The 10,155-nt window shown below is 46.4% G+C and overlaps 1 pseudogene; it reads left to right on the top strand.

Moving 5' to 3' along the window:
• Nucleotides 1-239: 239 nt before the first annotated feature.
• LOC123332131 lies at nucleotides 240-3,682 on the top strand (annotated as a pseudogene).
• Nucleotides 3,683-10,155: the final 6,473 nt, after the last annotated feature.

Genomic DNA, 10,155 nt, shown 5'->3' with positions numbered 1-10,155 from the left:
TATCTTCATATAGTCATTGCAAGAGTGGAGGGGCATTCAGGGCTTCATCTTATGAATTTTGGAGGAAGAACAGTCCACCCAAAGCCCCTGGTGAATCCATCATCAGTACCTAAGATAAACTTTAACCGCTTTAAACTCAGTAGCATTTACCTTCCATCATAATTTCTTCTGATCTTTTCATTTTTCTGTCTAGAAGGCACAAGCTTTTTTAAGGATGTCATTGAAAATTTCCGGAAAGAATGAGCAAGGAAGAACTGCATTTCCTACTCACTGAAGAGAAACCCTGAGAGAGTTTTGTGGCTGAGGCTGATTTGTCCAGGTAACCCACACAGGTGTGCCAAGAACGTCACCTAAGTCACCCAGATCCCCCAAAGAAGATCTCACCCAGGCTAGCTTCCTCCTGGCAGGCACATCTCCCCCAGGCAGCATCCTATGAATGGGGTTGAGAATGTTCCATCTCAAGAATGCATGAGGAATATTTCCTCCACGTCATTTGCTGGAAGTATATAACCTCAGGTTGAGAAGAGATAGAAACCTGCGAGAAGAGCAGGTTATGTGACCTGGGCAAGTTACTGAACTACTCTGTGCTTTAGTTTCTTTATCTGCTCAGTTTTATTGTGAGGACACTGAGATCATGCATGCAGTGTTTCATACGATAGCCGGTATAGAGTAGATACTCAATTAATGTTAAATTTTAAAAGCTTGTTGGAAAGACACAGGGGTCAAGAGCCTTCTTTCTGGAGATGAGAACCAAGAAGGATATCCTTTGGGACAAGTCAGGAAATCCTGATACCAGCATCACTTTCTGTTCCTGGGGATTCTGACTAGAGTGCTTTCATTCCCTATCTTAGGGACTGTACCAACCCTGCAGGATCCTGCTGGCCCATAAAGCAGGTAGGCTGCAGAGGAACTGGGTGGAGCTGGTGGGATCCTGGCTCTAGCCCTGCCCAGCTCTGGGACTCTGGGCTAATGTCTTGGAGCCCCAGGTCTGTCCTGTGTTCAATGGGAGTAGCAATTCAATTTGATGGACTATGGTGATGGCCTCAGAGTGAACTGCAGAGTCAGAGGTGGGGAACCAAGTACAATCATCTCATCCAAAGGCCCAGGGAGGCCTGCACCAAGGTCAGACCCAGGGTCAGGGTGGAGCAGCGGGTCCAGGTTGGAGGACTAGTAGGCAGGCTTGGGCAGCAGGCCAGGACAAGAGTGAGGAGAGTGGGCCCTAAGGACACAGAACTGAAGGGGCTGTGACTCTAACAGAGGTCCCCTGAGTGGGGGTAGGGGGAGGGACATTTCTTCCCTCCCTGACAGGATCACCTCATGATGGGCTAGAGGGCCTTGGGTGACCATGTCTGCACACCCTGCCTGGGACCTGGCTTCTCACTCCATCTGGGACCTTCTAGTCTACGTGGAGCTGCCCTGACAGTGGAAGGCTGTGTGGCTCAGGGAGCCCTCCAGGGTCACAGTGAGTGGCTGTAATTGTGTGTCATTTGAGGGATTCTGGGGAGCCTCACGCATCCCCAACAAGAGGAAAACACTTCCTCCACCAGCTGTGCAAGCGCTGGTCTCTTCAGGCTCAGCCATTCAGATGGTGTTTCCTCAAGTCTCTTGAATCTTTAGAGGTTCCACAAAGTTGCACATGGCCTTGGAGGGCAGACTGGTGAAGCTGTCACAGGTAAAGTATGAGTTAGGCTGGTGATACCCAAGATGTCAAGGTGCTGAGTGATGGGTCAGGAGTCAGGGAGGTGGGCTGGAGAGTCCAAGAGGAGCCAGGGCTCATAGCACATCTCCTGCTTCCCTGTCAACTGGGGCAGTGGATGGACCCAGTGATCTTCCTCTGGGAAGGTCATGGAAATCAGGCTTGGGGGAGAGCAGATGCCAGGCAAAATGATCATTAAGGGTCCTTTAGTTCTGAGTTTTGATATTTTTAAAAATTCCAAGTACAGAGAGTTAACCAATCTGAAAACTCTGGGCACAATTCCCAGGACTGTCCTTACATTTGACATCAATGGCAAATTTGGGAGATTCCCACAACTTACCTCAAGTTTAAGAACTGAAAGCTGTCATGATCCCAGTTACAGTTTATTACATGGAGAGATGCAGTTTCCCATCAGCCAAAAGCCAGAGTTTGGGCAGGTTTCACACACGAAGCTTCCATTGTCCTCAGGACACATTAATGTCCTGGATTCAGCGTGCGGCAGGGCACACAGAACACTGCCCTCCAAGGACACTCACCCTGTTTAAAAAATTATCCTGACCTGTGGTCTCCAGCCCCTCCTGGAGGTCAGACTAATGCACCAGAGTCCAGCTTCTCCAGAGGTCAGAACTGAGCACGTGACCCAGAGGCTACTCATCACCCTGTCAGACTGTCCAATGGCCCAGGCGACAAGGATACTTGTATCAGCCTGAATATTCTAGGGGCTTAGGAACCACTTCCCAGTATCCAAGGGCAAAAAAATGTTGACTCCTCACTGCACACTCAGGCCCTTGAGTGACAGTTTTTCTGCTCTAATCCCACTTGCCTTTGTTTATCTGTGGAGTTCCCACTCTAAACACACTTGAGAAGTGATGGCGTTGATCTGCCTGGGAGATGTCTTTATCAAATACTTCTCTTAAGAGAAGGTGACTTTTGCTGCTTTATTCCAGGATTGACTATGTACATGGAGCATCTACAATGCCCAAATATGTGTTTAATGTTGAAAAAAATGTTTGCATTTGTAAAATTCTTTCCTGGTGATTTATAATAAAATCTGCAGCTTATTCAGAATAGCTCTTGCTGAACCTATTTTACAGACTAACATAGGCTTTCTTAATACCTTGACATTCACTGTTACAGGGAAGAGGCAGATACACTAGGTAAATATCTGAACAAACTGCACAGAAACTTGGCCATGAGGGACTAAGACAGGCTCCAACGAGGCCAGTTGGACAGAAAGAGGTTTTTGGAGAAGTTTCCTCAGGTGAAACAGAAACTTGAGGAGGGCATAAAAAAGCTCCGTGCGCCGGCAGACAAAGTTGACAAAGCGCACAGGGACTGCACCATCTCCAAGGTGGCAACCGCCTCTGCTGGCTCTATGTCTTGCTTCCTGAGCATCCTTGGCCTGGCTCTGGCACCCATGTCAGCGGGGGCCAGTCTGACACTGTGTTGGTGGGATAGGGCTGGGAGAAGTGGCTGCTGTGACTGGTGTGTCCACCATCATGGTGGAAAGTAAAAACAGGTCATCAGCAGAAACTGAAGCCAGTCACCTTGTGTCAACTGGCATCACCGAAAAGGAGGTGACTTTGGGGCTTCTACATAAGGTCACACCCCAGATTGTTTCCTCTACAAAGAAACTCTACCAATCCATGAAAGGCATTGGGAAGAAAGTCCAAAACATCAAGCTGGACAAAGCTGACCCTCACTTAGCAGCCAGTTCTCAGTGCTTCATGACCAAGTCTCAGTCCAAATTGGCAAAGTCAGGAAAGCTTTTGGAAGCATAGCTCTTGCGATGTCCAAAGGAGCCAGATGGTGCATGCAGTCACTGTAGATGTCTTCCATTTGATGGGTGTGTCCTTCCTGGTCAAAGAGGCAAAGCACTTGCATGAGAGGTCAAAGACAGAGTCAGTTGAAAGGCTGAGGCAGCAGGAGCAGGTCCTGGAGAAGAATTTGGAAGAGTTCACCCGCACCTCTGAGAGCCTGCAGTAGGGCCTGACACCCCCACCCTAGCACACTGCAGGGACCAGGCACACATGTGAGGTGAAGGTTCAGAGCGCCTTGTTAGAAGGAAAAGGAGGGGGAGACAATACTGATGGAGCTGGGTGCTAGGAATCTGGCATTTCTGCAGCTGAGCACAGCAGGGGAGGAATGCATACAGGTGGAAGATGGGGAGAAAGAAGGAAGGAGCCTGGAGCCTGGACTAAGGGAGGAGAGTGACAGGAGGGGAGTTACCACTTATTTTGGACTAAAGAACACACTTGGGGAAGAACAGAGAGGCAGGGGAACTAACAACGAGAGGCCAGGAATATGAAAGGGTTTAAAATGGGAGAAAATCAAAGGGTTAAGATTATTGAGGTCCAGGAGAAGCATCTGAGGCTCCTCTATTGCCCTCCCCAGGGTTTGCTGTCCCAGCAAAAAGAGTCTCCCCCTGGTGGTGGTCTCTAGCCCTCCTTCACCAGAATCAGCTCACCTTTGATCCCAGCAGGTTTATCTTAATTAAGCAGTGTCTTCGTTCTTTCCTTTTTTTCCAATTGAAGTATAGTTGATTTACAATATTCTGTTACTTTCACATGTACAGTAAAGTGATTCAGTTTTACATGTACCTGTATCTGTATACATGGGCTTCGCAGGTGGCTCAGTAGTGAAGAATCTGCATACCAATGCAGGAGATGTGGGTTTGATCCCTGAGGAGAAATATCAATAACCTGAACGATGCAGATGATACCACCCTAATGGCAGAAATTGAAGAGGAACTAAAGAGCCTCTTGATGAGGTGAAAAAGAAGAGTGAAAAAGCTGGCTTAAAACTCAACATTCAAGAAACTAAGATCATGGCATCTGGTCCCATCACTTCATAGCATATAGATAGGGAAAAAAGTAGAAATAGAGACAGACTTTATTTTCTTGGGCTCCACAATCACTGCATATAGTGATTGCAGCCATGAAATTAAAAGGAGCTTGCTCCTTGGAACAAAAGCTATGACAAACTTAGTGTATTAAAAAGCAGAGACATCACTTGGCTGACAATGGTCTGTATAGTCAAAACCATGGCTTTTCCACTAGTCACATATGGATGTGAGAGTTTAACCATAATGAAGGCTGAGTGCCAAAGAATTGATGCTTTTGAACTGTGGTGCTGAAGAAGACTCTTGAAAATCCCTTAGACAGCAAGGAAATCAAACCAGTCAATCCTTAAGGAAATCAGCCCTGAATACTCATCGGAAGGACTGATGCTGAAGCTAAAGTTCCAATACTTTGGCCACTTGATGGGCCAACACATTGGGAAAGACCCTAACACTGGGAAAGGGAGGAGGAGAAGGGTGCAGCAGAGGATGAGATGGTTGGATGACATCTTGGAGTCAATGGACATGGGTTTGAGCAAACTCCAGGACGTAGAGATGGACAGGGAAGCCTGGCGTGCTGCAGTCCATGGGGTCGCAAGGAGTCAGACACAACTGAGCAACTGAACAACAACCAATGACCCATCAGCCCCACTACTGGGCATATACCCTGAGAAAACGGTGATTGAAAAACGCACATATATCCTAGGGTACATAGCAGCACTATTTACAATAGCCAGGACATTGAAGCAACTTTGATGTCCATTGACAGATGAATGGATCAAGAAGATGTGGTACATATATACAATGGAATATTACTCAGCCATAAAAAAGAGTGAATTTGAGTTAGTTCTAGTAAGGTGGATGAACCTAGGACCTGTTATACATAGTGAAGTAAGTCAGAAAGAGAAAAACAAATATAATATATTAATGCTTATATATATGAAACCTAAAAAATAATGGTATTGAGGAGCCTACTTACTGGGAGGGAATGGAGACACAGATGTAAAGAATGGACTTGTGGACACAGTGGAGGAGGGAGTAAGTGGGAGGAATGGAGACAATAGTGTTAACATATGTACACTATCAGGTATAAGATGGATAGGTGGTGGGAAGTTGCTGTATAGCATGGGGAGCCCAGTCTGGCACTCTGTGTTGACCTAAAGGGATAGGATGGGGGGAGGGGATGTATGTTTAATTATGGTGATTTGCATTGTTGAATGGCAGAAACCAACACAACATTGCAAAAAAAATTTTTTTATATATTTAAATAAATTTTTAAAAAGAAAAAAACAAATAAAGTGAGTGGGTGGGAGGGGTGACTATGCTAGAATTTCCCAACAAGAAAGCACCTGCCCACCACTGTCCCTCTTTTAGGGATGATACCCAGAGCTGGCTGTGTCCAGAGGACCCCAAGCTCCAAGGAGGAGGCATCCTTGAGTCCCAGCAGCTCCTGTGGGGTCAGGGACTACAAGACAGGGCTGGGGGGAGTGGGGGGGTGCAGCTGAATATTTTCCCCCTGACCCCCTGTATCTGTGCTCAGGGGCATCTATTCCAGCCTGAACTCTGAGTGCTGGGGGACGGAATGTGAGTGTGCAGTATTTGGCCAAATGGATATTTGCATCCACTTGCAGGACATGAGCTGCTGATGCCGATGTTTGCAGGACAAGTTCTGCTGCCAAGCAAAAGCCCCGAGGTTGTGGCTGGCACAAGGGTGGGGAGCTGCAGTTGACAGATGGACTTGATGACTACTGTCTGGAGTATTTTTGCAACTGTGCTTTTTTGTCTTATGAGTCTGCAATTGCTACTTTTTAGATGTCTCTGATTCAAGAGCTGAATGATGGTGGTGAGAATTAGTGGGTAAAAGAAGGGGAGGTGGTGAGTCCAGCTTTGTGACTTTGGGCACAAATGATTCAATGACTGAATCCTCCAGACTGGGTCAAGTCTGAACCTTAGTTTTCTCTTGTGACACAGAACTAATAAATGCTTCCACCACTGGATGTTGTACGATATATCATTATGTGTGTGAAAATGTTTTGCAAATTGTAAAGGGTTGAGGTGCTGTTGTATTTTTCCACAAATGTTGGGCTTTTCAAGGATTTTTTTATAAGTCTGATTATGATAAAATATACATAACACCAAATTTACCATTTTAGCCATTTTAAAGTATACAGCTCAGCAACCAGCCCCACCACCCCTCCACAGAACATATTACATTTTGCAGAATGGAAACACTGCCCCAATTAAACATTAACCCCCCCTTTCCCCTACCCACAACTCCTGGAAGTTACCATACTAATTTTCTCTTTGGACCTGCTTACTCTTGGGACCTCATATAAGCAGATTCATACTGTGCTTATCATTCTGTGATTGTCTCATTTCACTTAGTGTAATGTCCTAAAATTTCATCATGCTGTGGCACATGTCAGAATTTCCTTCTTCTTCAGTGTGACTAAAATTCCATTGTATGTATTTGAAAGAGAAAGTCACCCATTATTGTCCGACTCTTTGTGACCCCATCAACTATACAGTCCATGGAATTCTCCAGGCCAGAATACTGGAGTGGGAAGGCTTTTTCTCCTGGGGATCTTCCCATTGTATGTATATATGGCTTTTTTTCTTACCTATTCACCCACTGATGGACGCTTCGGGCGCTTCTCCCTTTTGGTCATTGTGAATAATGCTGCTATGAACAGGAGTGTATTAACATCTCGTCCAGAGTCTTTTTTCAGTTCTTTTGCTGAAGTTGCTGGATCATAGGCTGATACCAAATTTAATTTTTTAAGGCACCATCACACTGTTTTCCACAGTGGCTAGATGTTATTTTTTAAGACCGTATCTTAGCACAACAGTGACAGCAGACAAGAATTCCCTTGGTCTCCTGATCGCCAGAAGGACAGAAGTGGCTGGTGCCCCCTGGCACATGTCCCAGAATGTCTGGTGTGGCTTTCGGGGCTCCTGCTCCACCCCCACCCACTACTCCTCACCCCTCTTGTTTTGGGATCTGCTGACTTGAATCTGCTTCCTCTCTCCAGGTAAAGCTTGTTTGCAATATCTTTAGAACCTAGCAGAGTACCTTTCAGCTTCAAACCTCTAATCCAAATCAATTACTCAATTACCTGTCTTTTAGGATCCAAAATCTTTTTTTAACTAGGGAGAAAAATTAGAAAGAAAGAAATTTGCAGGAAAAAAAAAAAAAAAGACAAGATTCAAACCAAATCTGACATTGGACATTTAACACTTGCAAACACCACGCCCAGGCCCAGGCCCTCCTGATGCTCCAGCTCCTGTCTTCCTCACCCTCCTGCTTTCTTGGGCCTGATCCAGGGGCCTGGAGGACTTCTTGCTTTATATTCTTGGGCTCCAAAATCACCACAGCAAACTCTTTATAGCAAAGCAAAGACTGGGTCTCAGCCTGGAACCCTTGGGCAAGAGCTCTGACAGGCAGCTGCTTCCACTAGGCTCACAGTCAGCCCTCCTCTTCCCCGCACTTTCGTGCTCCCACATGATTGCCCAAGACCCCCTTCAGATCATTGCGGTGACCGCACCAAAGCATCTGTTAATTTCATGGCTGCAGGCACTATCCACAATCTTCGGGTCTTTGCTCAGGCTGCCCCTCCCTTGCATTGCATTTCTCCACCTGCCTCCCCAGGTGAAAGGTTGTTGTTCAGTCCTTCAGTGGTGTCCGACTCTTTGCAATGCCATGAACTGCAGCACACCAGGATTCCCTGTCCTTCTCTATTTCCTGGAGTTTGTTCAAGTTCATGTCCACTGAATCAGTGATGTTATTTAACCATCTCATCCTCTACTGCAACCTTTTCCTTTTGTCTTCAATCTTCAATGATTCCAGCATCAGGATCTTTTCCAATGAGTCAGCTCTTCCCATCAGGTGGCCAAAGTATTGGAGCTTCAACTTCAGCATCAGTTCACTGGAGTGAATATTCAAGATTGATTTCCTTTAGAATTGACTGATTTGATTTCCTTGCTGTCCAAGGGACTCTCAAGCACCACAGTTTGATAGCATTGATTCTTCGGTGCTCAGCCTCATTTCTCACATCCACACATAAATACTGGAAAAAAAACATAGCTTTGACTATATGACCATTTGTTGGCAACGTGTTAAATGTCCAATGTCAAATTTGGTATGAATCTTGGCTCCTCTCTCAACTTCCTTCCTTTTGGCTGTCTTATCTGCAAAATCAGATCAGGTTCCTGGCCTGCATTATGGGAGGGAGCCACAATGCCCCAGGGTCACGTCCTGGAATGAAGCAGCCCTGATGAAAGGTCAGGTTGACCTCCATGGGGGTCCAGGCCCACTCCAGCCCCATCTTTTTGAGGCAAAGCATGAAAGTAATGGCAGTCCACCTGCATGATTTATAAGGTATGGACATTTTCAACCCAGTTTCTTTAACTGCAACATGAAACCAACAATTTCTAGAGCTGATGTGAGACTTAAATAGGAAATGTGTGTACAGTGCCAACTCAGACCCTGACACACACTCAACCCTCTGTTTATGGTGGCTCTTTGCTTGGGAACCAGACAGCACACAGGACTGACTTTCTGTTTTAAGGTTTTCTGTGAGATCTGTTTTCAAGGAAATATAAACCAAGGTCTAAAAGAACAACATGCTGTCAGCCTATCCCATAAGCTTCTACATGGAACCAAATGGCATTAACCACCAAGGACTTGAGCCTCGGGTGAGGCACAGGGACCTGAAGGTACTGGTTCTGATGACCCTGATATAAGGGACAAGCCTAGAGATATCTGATCAAAACAAGTGGAAGGACATGGACCCAGTGGCTGAGAGGTGGACTTAGGTCCCTCTCCCAGGTACCATGGGAGCAGAGCATGGAATGGTGGTCTATGCATGGGAGGGTCCTAGAGGGCTTCTCAGAGGAGGTGATGCCAGATGTGGGCTTTACAGGATGAGTGTCACTTTTCAGCTGATAGGGCCAGGTGTGTCTGGCAGAAAGACCTCTGTGAGAAAATGTCTAGAACTGGCATGGATATGGCACTCAGCAGCAGCAGTATGACCAGTACACAATGAGCAGCTGGTATGTTTGGGGACTGTGCCATGTGCTGGTGGCACAAAGGTGAATGAGGCAGGCAGGAGGTGAGTAAGGATGAGAGCAGAGGGCAAAGGGGCCTTGAAAGGCACTCATGGGGTAGGGGAGTGATTTGTCAAGGGCCTCACAGTGTGTTGGTGACAGGTCTTCGTTCAGGGAGTGTAGAGGTCCTTTAATGGACCGGAACTTGGTGGTCTGGAGTCAACAATAAGAAAGTAAAGGAGAGAGAAAGAGGTTGGTATTCCTTGGTTTACACAGACAGCCAATAAAGTCCCTGACATGGGACTTGCTCTGTTCACGAAGGCCTCAGGTGCCCTCTCGAGGGGGTGAGGGTGCAGAGTGCCTTCTCGAGAGGGTCTTAGAAGCCCGGGCAGAAAAGTGAACCCAGAGAGCTTCTGCACTCCAGAAATTAGCCTGAAAAAGAGAGAGTGAGAGAGAGAGAGAGAGAGAAAGAAAGACACGGGGACCAAAGCTCTGATGGAGCAAAGGTGTTTTAATCAACATGGTGTGGCCATATATACTGTCTTACAAGGTAGTTATTCTCAGCAAAGATAAA

The sequence above is a fragment of the Bubalus bubalis genome, chromosome 4, assembly GCF_019923935.1.
Source record: "Bubalus bubalis isolate 160015118507 breed Murrah chromosome 4, NDDB_SH_1, whole genome shotgun sequence".
NCBI lineage: Eukaryota > Metazoa > Chordata > Mammalia > Artiodactyla > Bovidae > Bubalus > Bubalus bubalis.
The sequence above is the reverse complement of the archived record's forward strand: the minus strand, read 5'-3'. Positions and strand labels throughout refer to the sequence as shown.